The 17,009-nt window shown below is 40.7% G+C and overlaps 1 pseudogene; it reads right to left on the reverse strand.

Moving 5' to 3' along the window:
- LOC149228814 (putative ubiquitin conjugation factor E4) overlaps positions 1 to 16,240 on the reverse strand; it is a 72,816-nt pseudogene extending 56,576 nt beyond the window's left edge.
- Between the last annotated feature and the right edge of the window lie 769 nt (positions 16,241 to 17,009).

Here is a 17,009-nt window from a genome sequence, read left to right on the forward strand (position 1 = left end):
TTCCACCACTCGGTCAAGTGAGATGGAACAACCAATGCAACCAGGTAAGCATTATGGATGATATTTGATTTCTTCCCAAATGCTTTCTGATGCACAGGAAAAGGGAAGAATCGAAAGGCAACTCCCATGGAAACTTGGAATCAATTTCACTGTTGACAAACTTGTCAAGCATGAATTGGCTGGATGACTTCAAGAATACTGCAAAAGGACCTTCATAAGCATCGCCATTGATTTCCATTAACACATTACTACTCTGGTCCAAGTAATCTTCACAGCTGGATATTAAACTTTTCCTCACATCTGCACTGTCTTTCTTTGATGATTTCAGCAAGCGGTCAAAAGGATCTTGAATTTCGTGAAGAACCAAACTCTTTTGTTGATTCCAAACAGAACCAAAGCCTCCTTTATCAATCTCCTCATATGACTGCAAACTTTGGTATGGGCTATGAAATGAACAATCTATTAAACAAGACAATGAAGGTGACCCTTGAAACAGATGATTATCAACATTCTCTTTTGTCTCCTGGTTGGCTAATGGAGAAAGTTTTACAACAAACAAAATCTAACACATGAGCAAAAGGATCATCAAAAACTTGAGGAGATTGTTGCGATGTATCTATTGAAACTGTATGACATCCTATTGGCTGTTCATCCTTTTCTTTAGAGATATTACGAAGATTTTGCCTTATAAACTGAAATGCTTCGTAACACAAGGGTACAAAATCCTCTTGCATCATTAAATCATGTATTTCGGCTGCCTCACCTTCATTTGTAATCTGACCTTGAATTGTGTTTGGTGGTTGCAAATCTAGTTTTGTATCCAAAATGACTTCATCAATCATTTCAGGGGAAGATTTCTTATTAACGCCCTGCTCAAAAATTTCGCCATCTATCTCATCCTCAACTTTAAAACTGAGAGATTGTTGATTTCCTACAAAATTTTCATTTGGAGATTTACTATGCAATTTACCCCGTAAAAACTGAAATGATTCAAAATAGAGAGGTAAGGAATCTTCTTGTATCGTTTGATCATATATGCCAGCTTCTACGTCTTCATGTGCAACCTGATTATTAATGGCATTTGGGGGCTGGAACTCTGAATATAAGAAGTATGGAACAAAGTTTTCATCACCCTCAAGAGGATCCAAATCAAGATTTGTCGGTAGCTGATGTCTGATTGCATGGAAATTATCTCTAATGAACTGACATGAATCAAAGCACAAAGGCAAAGATCCTTCACTTACTTCAAAATCTGCTGCACTTTCCTCATCGTTTCCATAGCTGATATGCCTCGTTTGATCACTGTACTCAAGCTGCTGTAAGCGAACTTCCTCATCCCACAAACTAGCTGCTGATTTTTCTGCAAGATTAGCTTCTGTTTGGTGAGCATAATCATCATCATCATACTGATCAAACTGAGGCAAATCATCAGTATAAAACACGTCATCAAGCATACATGTCGTATCAACAGGTCTTTCTTCTCCAATATGATCTACAAAACGATCCTTATGATTACTGAGATAAGAAACAAATTTTTTTGGATCAGCCACTTGTTCATGAACGTCATTTACATCTTTTGCAGTCATTTTCCTCACCATCTCTTCTACTGCACTCACCAAAATGTCAAGCTTTTACCCTAAAGGTGTAGTTTTCTCTGGATCCACATTTTTCATCTCTTCTTCTTTCAACCTTGCCCTTCTGATCAGCAAATGAGCCTCTACATTTACTACATTGTTCTGCATCTCTTCAAGTGTTACAACATTCTTTTCTCTCAGCTGAAACTCCATTTTTGGATCAAAGGAACCCAGGTAGTGCAAGAGAGCAGATCCAGGAGTGGGTCTTATATCAACCGGCATTGAATAATAAACTTGATTAAATCTGGCTGAAAAATGTTGTACTGTCTCCCCTGGCAGTCTGTTCAACTGATTATACTCTTCTATGATAAGGAAAAGGCTTTGTCCGATCCTCCACCTGTCAAGAAAAACTTTGATGAACTGTTGTAAATTTGTGATGCTCGCATCAGGCAGGGCTTTGAACCAACTCTTGACTTTGCCTTGCAAAGAAAGAGCAAAACGCCTTATACTGACATCTTCTTCATCAATTTCAAAAAGGTCTAGAAAAGTCTCAACATTCTGCACATGTTGCTCAACATTGACACTCTTACATTCACCGTCAAATCTTGGCAAGTATAGATCATAGTTTTTGGCGAAAGCATGAAGAACAAAAGGTAAAACAAGAGGTTTATACCTATCTGAGATTATAACAGCTATAGGGATATGTACAAGAGCTATGGGATCAGTTTTGTTTTCTTTAGGCTCATCACTTTGCAGAGGATCATCATAAGATGTAGGAAAAGCAAGGAGGCCAGGATCAAAGGGAAACTCACTATTTACACTTTTTGAATAGATCGAGTGAAGATTTTGATCACCTTTATCATACAACAAGTTCTGAAAAACTTTTAGGGCAGCTTCAAGAACAACGAAGAAGTAATTTACAAGAAAGAAGAGTAGAACCTGAATACCATTCCACTTTGGATACCCGAACTTTGTGTAATATCCTTCCATTTTTGCAGAGAAAGAGTTAGTCCTCTAGTGGAGTCACCATGAAGCATCGATTGCTAGGTTCTTTAGTGAATGGAGTCGCCAGGTGAATGATTTCAGCCATCTTTTTATGTCTGATCGTTGTTCACCATCAACCATCATATTTGAGCTTGATAGATGTACTGGGACAAAACAATCTTCAAGCAAACCATTTTGTCCCCAGTGGAGTCGCCACTATGTTAGCACCTAAATCTGCCTTAGGCTGAAGGAAGGCAAAAATTAGGGTAACCACAAACCACGCTCAGTCTAGTAGCTAGCCCTACCACAACAGGAGAGGGCTCTCTCCGAGTCAAACTCAAAGAATAGATAATCGAAAAGGGTCTGACATGACTTACAATGAAATATTTACCTTAGGCTAGTAAGTGAATAGGGATTCGGGAAACAATTTTCATGAATGACCGAGCTTCTGGGATGTTATGGAACCAACGCTTCGCAAAGAACAGAGAATTTAATACAAAGGCACAGATTATTCCGTGAGGCAAGGTAGGCGGAAAATATAACAATTTAGTTTGAGGTACCACGACATGAATAGAATGCTGAAGAAAGTGAAAAGGGCATAGTGATATGAATCCTTTTCAACAGAAGAATAACACTGAACATGAAATTTTCCCACAGGCAGAGCAATAAAAAATAATTCTACCTAATCTCACTCAGAAAATTTCACTGGAAATGAACATGAATTGAATTATGAAACATAACGAAATACATATGAAAACATAAGAGACACATTTGCTACACTCACAACCACAAGAATCTCATGAAACAGAGCCACTGCCTTTCATTAATTCTCTGTCAAAAATACACAGTGAAGATAAAAAGTTTCTTTCCCACAATCTCCCAGAAGTTACAAGCCAACCAACCCTTTGCAAATGGTTTATATACAATATATAGAATGTGACATGAAGAGATAGAATGCCCAAGGGTTGGGGAGTTACTCGAATCATTACAAAATGGAGATGAAGAGCCAACCATCAGCTATAGGTGCAGCGCTACAAACATGACATTTGGCTTGGGTGACCGTTTGCCTTCCTTCGCCACTTGGATAGAAGCCACTCTGGAGGAAAAAAACTTTAAATGCCGCCTTTTGTTCCAAAAAACTGAAGTGTAAATGAGTGGGCCCACTTGGAGAAGTCTCGAATCGAAAATTCGTGAAACGGAAACAAATTTGGCAATTTTTCCTCTGTGCACCGCGCCATTTTCTCTGTGCATCGCGCTACTTTTGGGCTTGTTTTGGGGCACTTTCAGGTGTCCAAAATGTGCCCAAGTGGGCTTTTTGGAAAGCCTGTCCTGTCTACTTTCTAACTCCACTATAATATTTTAATTTGGTGCTCATTTGCCCCTCCAAATATCCATTCTCCCAAGCCTGCTTTTGTGTGTCAAAAAAGGAGAAGAGAGGCCATTTTTGGGTGTTTTTTGACCTTTTGGAGACTCATATCTTGCCAAAATTTCTTGTACGGGTACCATTAGTCGTGATTTTCCATGATGAATCCAAAAATGCAAACCATTCCTCATTTGGAGCTCTAGAATTTTAGCGAGAAAAAACCTGTGTTTTGCCCAAAAATTTGTCAAATGACCCAAAATGCCCCAAAAATGCTCCAAATTTCTTGTCCATGCACCAATAGTCATAATTTTTCATGCTGAATCCAAAAATATAAACTTTTATTCATTTGGAGCTCTAGATTTTTAGCGCCGTGCCAGTGCGCGGTGCACAGGGAAGTGGTGCGGCACACTGGGCTTGAGGCGTGGCGCATATAGCCTGTGCATAGTTGTTTTTGCAGGAGACTTTTGGAGGCCTTCCTGGTGTCCAAATTGGACGCAGGATAGCTCGTTGGAAAGGTATTTGAGTCTAATTTCCAAGCCAACTATAATTTTTCAATTTGGTGTTCATTTTCCCTGTCAAAAATCAAATCTCCAAATACTGGTCAAAATGTGCCAAATGAGGCTGCCTAAAGGAAAAGTGTTGTTACAGTCAACGTTTGAATGCCTTCCTCAACTAAACATTGAGCTCATGATAGCTCATTGGAAATATATTTGTGTCTAGTTATCATTTGACTCATCAAGCAAGTCATTTGGTCAACTGAGCTAGGAGAAAATTTTATTTTCCCAAGGTCACTTTAGAGGTGCATCAATTCTCCCGAGGCAACTATATTTTTGACATTTCTCCAAAACCATGATACCTGCGTAAAAATTGAAGGAGGGTTTTCTTCCTTGGCATGTTTTGGACAAAAAAATCTCTCATTTGTCCAAAATTCATCTTTTATTGTTCAGAAGCCTCATTTGAGTGAAACCTATCCCAATGTGCGGAACAAGGGATTTGTCGAAATGAAGCGAAATGAAGGGGATAGGGAGTTTCCAAATTCTTGAGGAAATTTTGGGAAGTAGGGAGGGATGTTAGGAAGTAGGGGAAAGTGTAATCTCAGAGATTGAGTGAGGGGAAGGGGTCCAAAAAGGCAAAACACAGGTCCAACCTAGAAAATTGCCAGGTTGTAGCAAGAAACTATGGTTTGTGCGAAAATGAGGAATTTGGGGGACCATAGTGATGGGAAGTGTTTGATAAGGTACTTTAAGGATAGGGGAAGGTGTATGCACATCAGGATACAAGTTTTGCCGATGATTTGACCGTCCAAGAGAAATTGCCTTCAAAACCCTAGGAGAGGGAAATGACCGTAGCTAGGAGCAACTGAAGCATGAACAAGGTGTAAAATGACCTAGTGGGACTTGACATGATAATGAAAACTCTCTGAATGATGGTACACTCAGCTGAACGGTGACATGGACCGACATTTGGACAACTTTGACAAGGGTAAAATCAAACCCTAGACCTAATGCCTAGTGACCAAATTTTGCTTGAAGACTCACTAAAATGACAAAATTTGACCTTGACACTTTAAAATCACTTTGTAAGAGCATGTTTGATCACTGGAGTAAGGCTGCAAATACTGACACTAACATTGGCTCCAATAGGGATGGCAGCTCCAGCTCCTTGGAGGTGCCAAGAACTGCAGATCTTTGGGTGAGCAGACAGTGCCTTCGTCCATTGGGCTATGGAGTCAAAACATGGAAACTGACATTATGCAGACGAACTATGACTGAAGACTCAAACTGAAAACCATAATAAAACCAGACATGACTAAATCCTAACCAACAAACTGGAAAGATGCTCATATTTGAGCTTATTCAGCAACCTACCCTAATTACTCTTTCCACCACTTGGTCAAGTGAGATGGAACAGCCAATGCAACTAGGTAAGCATTATGGCTGATATTTGATTTCTTCCCAAATGCTTTCTGATGCGCAGGAAAAGGGAAGAACCGAAAGGCAACTCCCATGGAAACTTGGAATCAAGTTCACTGCTGACAAACTTGCAAAGCATGAATTGGCTGGATGAATTCAAGAATACTGCAAAAGGATCTTCATAAGCATCGCTATTGATTTCCATTAACACATTACTGCTCTGGTCCAAGTAATCTTCACAGCTGGATATTAAACTTTTCCTCACATCTGCACTATCTTTCTTTGATGATTTTAGCAAGCGGTCAAAAGAATCTTGAATTTCGTGAAGAAACAAACTCTGTTGTTGATTCCAAACAGAACCAAAGCCTCCTTTATCAATCTCCTCATATGACTGCAAACTTTGGTATGGGCTATGAAATGAACAATCTGTTAAACAAGACAATGAAGGTGACCCTTGAAACAGATGATTATCAACATTCTCTTTTGTCTCCTAGTTGGCTTATGGAGAAGAAGTTTTACAGCAAACAAAATCTAACAAATGAGCAAAAGGATCATCAAAAACTTGAGGAGACTACTGCGATGTATCTATTGAAACTGTATGACATCCTATTGGCTGTTCATCCTTTTCTTTAGAGATATTACGAAGATTCTTCCTTATAAACTAAAATGCTTTGTAACACAAGGGTACAGAATCCTCTTGCATCATTAAATCATGTATTTCGGCTGCCTCACCTTCATCTGTAATCTGACCTTCAATTGTGTTTGGTGGCTGCGAATCTGGTACTGTATCCAAAATGACTTCATCATCATTTCAAGGGAATATTTCTTATTAACGACCTTCTCAAAAATTTCGCCATCTGTCTCATCCTCAACTTTAAAACTGAGAGATTGTTGATTTCCTACAAACTTTTCATTTGGAGATTTACTATGCAATTTACCCCGCAAAAACTGAAATGATTCAAAACAGAGAGGTAAGGAATCTTCTTGTATCGTTTGATCATATATGCCAGCTTCTACGTCTTCATGTGCAACCTGATTATTAATGGCATTTGGGGGCTGGAACTCTGAATATAAGAAGTCTGGAACAAAGTTTTCATCACCCTCAAGAGGATCCAAATCAAGATTTGTCGGTAGCTGATGTCTGATTGCATGGAAATTATCTCTAATGAATTGACATGAATCAAAGCACAAAGGCAAAGATCCTTCAGTTACTTCAAAATCTGCTACACTTTCCTCATTGTTTCCATAGCTGATATGCCTCGTTTGACCATTGTACTCGAGCTGCTGTAAGCGAAATTCCTCATCCCACAAACTAGCTACTGATTTGTCTGCAAGATTAGCTTCTGTTTGGCGAGCATAATCATCATCATCATACTGATCAAACTGAGGCAAATCATCAGTATAAACACGTCATCAAGCATACATGTCATATCAACAGGTATTTTTTCTCCAATATGATCTACAAAACAATCCTTATGACTACTGAGATAAGAAACAAAATGTTTTGGATCAGCCACTTGTTCATGAACGTCATTTACATCTTTTGCAGTCATTTTCCTCACCATCTCTTCTACTGCACTCACCAAAATGTCAAGCTTTTCCTTTAAAGGTGTAGTTTTCTCTGGATCCACGTTTTTCATCTCTTCTTCTTTCAACCTTGCCCTTCTGATCAGAAAATGAGCCTCTACATATATTGCATTGTTCTGCATCTCTTCAAGTGTTGCGACATTCTTTTCTCTCAGCTGAAACTCCATTTCTGGATCAAAGGCACCAGGGTAGTGCAAGAGAGCAGATCCAGGAGTGGGTCTTATATCAATCGGCATTGAATAATAAACTTGATTAAATCTGGCTGAAAACTGTTGTACTGTCTCCCCTGGCAGTCTTTTCAGCTGATTATACTCTTCTATGATAAGGAAAAGGTTTTGTCCAATCCTCCACCTGTCAAGAAAAGCTTTGATGAACTGTTGTAAATTTGTGATGCTCGCATCAAGCAGGGCTTTGAACCAACTCTTGACTTTGCCTTGCAAAGAAAGAGTAAAAATCCTTATACTGACATCTTCTTCATCAATTTCAAAAAGGTCTAGAAAAGTCTCAACATTCTACACATGTTGCTCGGCATTGACACTCGTACATTCACCGTCAAATCTTGGCAAGTATAGATCATAGTTTTTGGGGAAAGCATGAAGAACAGAAGGTAAAACAAGAGGTTTATGCCTATCTGCGATTATAACCGTTGTAGGGATATGTACAAGAGCTATGGGATCAATTTTGTTTTCTTTAGGCTCATCACTTTGTAGAGAATCGTCATAAGATGTAGGAAAAATAAGGAGGCCAGGATCAAAGGGAAACTCACTATTTACACTTTTTGAATAGATCGAGTGAAGATTTTGATCACCTTTATCATACAACAAGTTCTGAAAAACTTTTAGGGCAGCTTCAAGAACAACGAAGAAGTAATTTACAAGAAAGCAGAGTAGAACCTGAATACCATTCCACTTTGGATACCCGAACTTTGTGTAAGATCCTTCCATTTTCGCAGTGAAAGAGTTAGTCCTCCAGTGGAGTCACCATGAAGCATCGATTGCTGGGTTCTTCAGTGAATGGAGTCACCAGGTGAATGATTTCAGTCGTCTTTTTATGTCTGATTGTTGTTCACCATCAACCATCAGATCTGAGCTTGATAGATGTACTGGGGAAAAACAATCTTCAAGCAAACCATTTTGTCCCCAGTGGAGTCACCACTATGTTAGCACCTAAATCTGCCTTAGGCTGAAGGAAGGCAAAAATTAGGGTAACCACAAACCATGCTCAGTCTGGTAGCTAGCCCTACCACAACAGGAGAGGGCTCTCTCTGAGTCACACTCAGTGAATAGATAATCGAAAATGGTCTGAGATGACTTACAATGAAATATTCACCTTAGGCTAGTAAGTGAATAGGGATTCAGGAAACAATTTTCATGAATGACCAAGCTTCTGGGATGTTATGGGACCAATGCTCAGCAAAGAACAGAGAATTTAATACAAAGGCATAGATTATTCCATGAGGCAAAGTAGGCAAAAAATGTAACAATTTAGTTTGAGGTACCACGGCATGAATAGATTGCTGAAGAAAGTGAAAAGAGCATAGTGATATGAATCCTTTTCAACAGAAGAATAACACTGAACATGAAATTTTCCCACAGGCAGAGCAATAAAATTGAATTCTACCTAATCTCACTCAGAAAATTTCACTAGAAATGAACATGAATTGAATTATGAAACATAACGAAATACATATGAAAACATAAGAGACACATTTGTTACACTCACAACCACAAGAATCTCATGAAACAGAGCTGCTACCTTTCATTAATTCTCTGTCAAAAATACACAGTGAAGAAACGAAGTTTCTTTCCCACAGTCTCCCAGAAGTTACAAGCCAACCAACCCTTTGCAAATGGTTTACATACAATATATAGAATGTGCCATGAAGAGATAGAACACCCAAGGGTTGAAGAGTTACTCGAATCATTACAAAATGGAGATGAAGAGCCAACCATCAGCTACAGGTGTAGCGCTACAAACATGACATTTGGCTTGGGTGACCATTTGCCTTCCTTCGCCACTTGGATAGAAGCCAATCTAGAGGAAAAACACTTTAAATGCTGCCTTTGGTGCCAAAAAACCGAAGTGTAAATGAGCGGGCCCACTTGGAGAAGTCACGAATCGAAAATTCGTGAAACAGAAGCAAATTTGGCAATTTTTCCTCTGTGTGCCGCGCCATTTTCTCTATGCGTCGTGCTACTTTGGGGCCTGTTTTGGGGCACTTTCAGGTGTCCAAAATGTACCCAAGTGGGCTTGTTGGAAAGCCTATCCTATCTACTTTATAACCCCACTAGAGTTTTGAATTTGGTGCTCATTTTGCCCTCCAAATCTCCATTCTCCCAAGACTGCTTCCTGTGTGTCAAAAAGGGGCAGAGAGGCCATTTTTGGGTGTTTTTTGACCTTTTGGAGACTCATATCTTGCAAAAATTTCTTTTCCGGGCACCAGTAGTTGTGATTTTCCATGCTGAATCCAAAAATGCAAACCATTCCTCATTTGGAGCTCTAGAATTTTAGCGCCGCGCCTCTGAAAAACCTGTGTTTTGCCCAAAAATTTGTCAAATGACCCAAAATGCCCCAAAAATGATCCAAATTTCTTGTCCATGCACCAGTAGTTATGATTTTTCATGATGAATCCAAAAATATAAACCTTTCTTCATTTGGAGCTCTAGATTTTTAGCATCACACAGGGAAGTGGCGCGGTGCACTAGGCTTGAGGCGCGACGCATATAGACAGTGCGTAGCGGTTTTTACAGGAGACTTTTGGAGGCCTTCCCGGTGTCCAAATTGGGCGCAGGATAGCTCGTTGGAAAGGTCTTTGAGTATACTTGCCAACCCACCTATAATTTTTTAATTTAGTGTTCATTGTCACTGTCAAAAATCAAATCTCCCAAGACTGGTCAAAATGTTCCAAATGAGGTTACCTAAAGGCAGAGTGTTGTTACAGTCAAATTTTGAATGCCTTCTTCAACTAAAAATTGAGCTCATGATAGCTCATTGGAAATATATTTGTGTCTAGTTATCATTTGACTCATCAAGCAAGTAATTTGGCCAACTGAGCTAGGAGAAAATTTTATTTTCCCAAGGTCACTTCAGAGGTGCATCAATTCTCCCGATGCAACTATATTTTTGACATTTCTCCAAAACCATGACACCTGTGTAAAAATTGAAGGAAATTTTTCTTCCTTGGAATGTTTTGGACAAAAACCTCTCTCATTTTTCCCAAATTCATCTTTTATTGCTCAGAAGCCTCATTTGAGTGAAACCTATCCCGATGTGTGGAACAAGGGATTTGTCGAAATGAAGCGAAATGAAGGGGATAGGGAGTTTCCAAATTCTTGAGGAAATTTTGGGAAGTAGGGAGAGATGTTAGGAAGTAGGGGAAAGTGTAATCTCAGAGATTGAGTGAGGGGAAGGGGTCGAAAAAGGAAAAACATAAGTCCAACCTAGAAAATTGCCAGGTTGTAGCAAGAAACTAGGGTTTGTGCGAAAATGTGAAATTTGGGGGACCTCAATGATGGGAAGTGTTTGATAAGGTACATCAAGATACAAGTTTTGCCGATGATTTGACCGTCCAAGAGAAATTTCCTTCAAAACCCTAGGAGAGGGAAATGGCCGTAGCTAGGCACAACTGAAGCATGAACAAGGTGTAAAATGACCCAGTGGGACTTGACATGATAATGACAACTCTCTGAATGATGGTACACTCACTGAATGGTGGCATGGAACGAAATTTGGACAACTTTGACAAGGGTAAAATCAAACCCTAGACCTAATGCCTAGTGACCAAATTTTTCTTGAAGACTCACTGAAATGACAAAATTTGACCTTGACACTTTAAAATCACTTTGTAAGAGCATGTTTGATCACTGGAGGAAGGCTGCAAAGACTGACACTAACAGTATCCATTTATGAGGTATCTACGGTTGTGACTAAGTACTCAGGTGATAGTAGCACACCACAAGTTGATGAGGTGTCGGTAGACATCTCCACCATTGATGAGGAGTAGATAGGTACAGGCATCTAGATCTATGCCAGAGTTATTGGACGATAGTCATCTGTAGCTGATTGGAGAGCATGTCTTGCGTGTTAGATTTTCTATGGAGGAGAAGTTGGAGGCTCATGTTGAGTCCATGATGGAGGAGGATGTGCAACCATCCTTTGGGCTAGCCATTGATGAGGGGCAACATAGAGACCGCACGTTGGGATTTCAACACAGTTCGTTTCAGAGGCACATTGACGGGATCTAAAACACTATTAGCCCACCCTTATGCATTGGATTGAGGGAGCCAGTGTTGTTTAGACATACCCTAGGGGATGGTTAGGTTAACAAGATTGAGCGACATGAGCTGAGTATGAAAATGCATCAACTTGGAGGGTTTGCTTCTTCCACAAGGAATTGTACATTCGATCCCTCCCTTGGGATTGGGTGGCGAGAGGTACTAAGTTGGTACCCAATGGAGAAGGCTAGGCGGTTGGATACATCCATGGCCACATTTCAACGGAGGCCATAGATTAACATAGGGACTCGAGGGCGAGACTGTTGTTGGGATCTAGGTGGGATTTCCCATCACATCATAGAGCCGTTAGGTGATGGTAGTAGTTGCGTGATGGATTTGACGTTTGGGCGCACAAACATTTTCAGGTCTCCATAAGAGCCTGGGACAACATTAGTGACAATATGGTTTGATAGGGGATCAAACCAATTTCATGAGTTGTCTTGGCATATTGATTGTGCATGGAGTCACGGGGTGATTAGCCTACTCTAGAAAGAGCTGGTAGGAGGACGTGGAATCGGCAGACCACCAGACAGGGAATTACATGGAGACGGTGCTCTCTCATTGGTATATTGGACACTGGAGCTAATGAGGATAAGCACAATAGTGTCATTCCTATTGGCATGTGAGGAGTCAGACCACTCAGGTCTTTTAGGGTAGATGGGGAGATGTAGCCCACATTGTGGAGGGATTACTAGCATAGTGGTGGATGCGTTGGCACATGCAGGATGGCATATGATACAGGGTGGTATGATAGTAGATAGTGGTACCCAGCGATGCACAAGGATATGCCGAAGAGTCTAGTATTTTGCAAAGGGATGTGACCTGATGCATACTGACCCAATTTTAGAACCTAGCATCCAGTGTTGTATAGAGGTATGCAATGATGAGAAGTGGCCTGCAAAGGAGCATGGAGATGCGTGGTTGTTTGATGTAGCATGTTGGTTTGCATTGAGTGACTCACATGGCATCGAGTACACGTGCGGACATCCAGGTACAATGACACAGGTAGGATACGAGATGGTATAGGATGGTACAACAGTAGCACAGGGTATCGAGTCATGTACAAGGATAAGTTGCAGGGTACAGTGCCAGGTCGAGGAATACAGGGATACTCGGTGGGATGCAGGGGCATATGGTGCTGCATAGTGAGGTCTTGGAGGGTTGCCTCCAAGGAGACATATGGATGGAGACACCGGACATACCTTTGGGTGTAGTTCACTCAGGATCGATAGGGATGTAGATGAGCAATACTCGATGGTATCCATGGGGACTCACATGCTTGTCCCTCTTATACATCACTTACATGCACTAACAATTTTGCTATTGTCCTTTGACACTTTGGGCACGAGTAGCTAGGGACAGGGATCTCACCTGATATATTGGGATGACACTCAATGCACTAGGGGAGAGACTTCTCAGTGGTGGCATTGGGTTGGTGCACAAGTTGAAAACCACAGGTTGGGGAATGAGGTGATCATCTGCAGCGGTGGCATATCGTTCATCAATGAGCCTACACTTGGGGAGTAGGTCACGAGGGAGACATGTGTCACTCTTTCTGCAGGGAATGTCAGGACCATGCATGAGCAGAGGATACCATGTACGAGTGAGGCAACTTTCCAGTATGTGTTTGACCTCTTGACATTGTATTGGCACACTATCGAGAGGGCGGATGGCAAACTTAGTGGTGATGGTTAGCATGAGTGGAATGGGTCCACATACACTGAGTCGATTGTGAGTACCAGATACCCATCTATTGGCTGCTTTCAAGGGGTATTTATTTGGTACATGTGGCTTCCAACAATCATCGATACTACGTAGTGGCAAACATAGGGAAGTTTAGCATGCATCAGATTAGTTTATGATATATGGGGCCTATATGTCGGTTTCATGTAGGGATTAGGGACAAGGAATAGATAGATTCCAACAGTTGTTAGAGCTATGTCGCAGCAGGTCTGGCTATGGGATCCAGGGATTGAGTTGATTGATAGGACACTCTATTTTATGATGAGTAGGTCCATGGGAGAGAGTGATCTATGTTCACCTTAGGCATGACGCATGGGAGATTGTTGAAACTTCCATTGTATGGTGAGGTAGATTTACTCTGTTGCTGCTCAGGATTGAGATTGACAATGGATGGGTAGACATTGACATCATGGAGATGCTCGGGCAAGATAAGCTTGGCCTTCACAAATATCCCACCATCAGGTTTCAGGAGGGGAGGATAGAGTCTGAGCATGATGGGAAGTTTTTCATAGTCAGAGTGGTGCAACGTCAACATGGTGGCACCCTTCTGAGACTAGCATGGGATCTGGGTAAAACAAAATTTTGCGGTTCATCTACCCTTAGGGGTGAGCTAATTTCTACAGGGGGAGATCATTCAAATATTCCATTGGAATCTGGTGATTCGCTCTTGACATGGGGATAGTCACTAGTATGGCAGGATGTTCAAAAATGAGGAGTGCTTGAGTGGCACATTTGGGACCCTAGCATTGGCTAGGCCAACATTTGGAGTAGCAGGATATTGCTTGAGGACAAGCAATTTTTGGTAGGAAGAACTGTAATGTTCCCAGCTTTTGTGAGTACAAAATTCACTAAGGAGTTTTGCCAATTTTTGGTGATATTAAATAAAAAGAAGAAAATATTATTTTGTGGGAGGAAAGTGGAAATTATTATTTTAATGAAGAATGGTGGAAAAGTAATATTTTATTAGTGGAAGGTGGGGACCACCAAGGGAGAGGACTAGCAATTATAAATAGAGCTTGCAGGCATCCATTTGGTATCTTTGATCATTTGACAATTCAACATTAGTTCTCATGCAGGAGCATCCAATTAGGGAGGCGACAACTGGACAAGCTGTTAAAATTAAATTCACTTTTAGTTTAATTTTATTTTATGTTTAAAGAAGGCTGTCACAACCAATGTTTTCCTTTAATTTGAACAATAGTTAGATTAGAAATTAGTTTTAAATAAGTTAGGAAACAAACTGCCAGAAATTGGACTGTAACTACATTGTAACTGTAGGTAGTTCCTCAACAGAATGAGGCTACCAACAACTTAAATAGGCAACCCAAAGGCAAAGGTGGGGTTGTTGCCATCCAAAAGAAAAGAGACCAGCAAGTGTAGCTCTAAAATACATTTTTAAAAAGTAAATTGAAGCTTACAGGTATCCATTATTGTTTTCCATAAATGACAAGAATTATGTACTGTGCATCAAAATTAATGACAAAATGGAATGACTGTTAATCAAATTGTGCATCAAACTGAAGGAGCCAAACACAGCAAAAGAAACCATCTAGGTATTTCACAAAAGCATGCTATTGATTTCATAGCGAAAATTTACAATATATATGTGTATAAACATTGGTCAAAGTCCACGGTAGCACAAAAAGATAGCATTCTGTAACCCCACGTAGGTCCGAGGCACAAAGCCTTCAAAAATCATCCATAATAGTCCTCATACAATCGACATAGGAAAAGGAGGGTTCCACACAACCCAAAACAAACCAAACTTAGCAGAGACCGAAGCATTACCAACAGCCAGAGACGGGATATATAAATTTTTTTCCCAAATTCATAAATAAAAGTTACAACAGAGGACACGGTGCACAGGAGGTCACCTATCGACAGAACAACTAAGATCGAGAACAGACAGAGGCATAGCCTAACTGCTACCAACAAAATATATATGACCACATAGTGTAAACAAGAAGGACCCTACTCGGTTTGAGTAAAGCCGGACCAGAAGGATGAAGACCCCAACATTTTCCCCAAAGACCAAACCCTTGCAACCACCGTGACAAGGGCCGAGTACCTGCACAGTAAAACATAGAATTAGTGAGGCAGCATAACCATAAACCCATGATATAGAACAGAGAGAGGGTAGGATGAATACCCACAACGGATACCTGAAGAGGAGGCCGAGCTCCATAGCCAAGCCAGAAAATTGAGACCAATAGAGCATAGCCAACGACACCAGAGCCAAGGAAAGCTAAGACACAATAGAGTGCAACCAACAACTAGAGGGAAAGCAAATATTGAGACCCAACAGAGCATAAACCATGACTACAGAGCCACAAGATCACCATCTGCTCACCAAGAGAAAAACTGTTAGCAAAAGTAAAAGGAAATGAAGAATTGAAACCAGAGCAAAGGAATTACCTCGAGTAGAAGCCATCAAGCCATCACTGGGAGAGTTGGGTAGAGGGCCTAGTAAAACAATGCAACCACTAAAACAATTAAAAATAGTGTCGTCAACCTGGTAAAATCAAATATCCATGAACAAATACAGAGAAGCCAAGGTGTACCCAGGGCAACCATAGAGCCCAAAACCTCCTCAAAAAACCATGCAAGAAGCAACCACCAGGTCCAACGAAACACCATCACACAGTTAACAAACGACAGAGGACCAAAACCGAAGAAGGACCTAGAAGAAACGGGAGGCAGAGCGCCATCCTTTCCTTGCAGAATGAACCAGGTAAGAATGCAGGGGAGCAGAACCAAAACCGGTGGAAACATAACCAACTCAATCACAACAAACCACGCCATAGAGCTGTGTCACATAGACTGAGACCACCTCAGGATGGAGGAGAATTAATTTCCCATTAAAACCTTACCTAAAACCCCAAGAAAATATGATCGCGTGAAAGGTTGAACACAGACCAACTGCCACGTAGGCTTGCCACCTCAGCATCTCAAGGATTGTCACCAAAATTTTAGTATCAGAGCAAGTTCTTTCCTTAAGGAACAAAAAATATGGAAGTAGGAAGAAGAGGTTGAGGTAGATCTATTCGGAGAATAGCCGACGAAGGATTGCGTGACGAAATCAGGATCCTAAGTGCCAGATTGGCAGTAGTAGAAGAAGGGAGGCGTAGGGATCCAGAAGGTGGTGACAACAGTGAAGAGGAAGTTGCAGCTACGATGGATGGATTTGATGAACAAGGGCCAAAGATAAAATTATTGAGGTTTTTTTTGTTAGCAAGCAGCAAACCAAAGCCAGAGTTTTCGAACTATGATGGCAGTTTATCTATAGAAGTATTGTTGGACTGAATTAGCGAGTTGGATAAATACTTTGAATGTGAAGAAATCAGTGAGGATAAGAAGGTCAGGTTTGTAGCCACCAAACTGAAGGGACATGCAGCACTGTGGTGGGATAGTGTGCAGGAAAAAAGGAGAAGGTCAAATAAGCCACCAATTAAAAAATGAAACAAGATGATCGCCAAGATGAAAAGTAAGTTTTTACCCAAATACTATTAGAGTGCTCTATATAGACAGGTACAGAACCTGAAACAAAGGGCAATGACTGTGAAGAAATATA

The sequence above is a fragment of the Pinus tabuliformis genome, chromosome J (genome assembly GCF_031772625.1).
Source record: "Pinus tabuliformis cultivar Carrire ecotype Pingquan chromosome J, CPIR1, whole genome shotgun sequence".
Lineage (NCBI taxonomy): Eukaryota > Viridiplantae > Streptophyta > Pinopsida > Pinales > Pinaceae > Pinus > Pinus tabuliformis.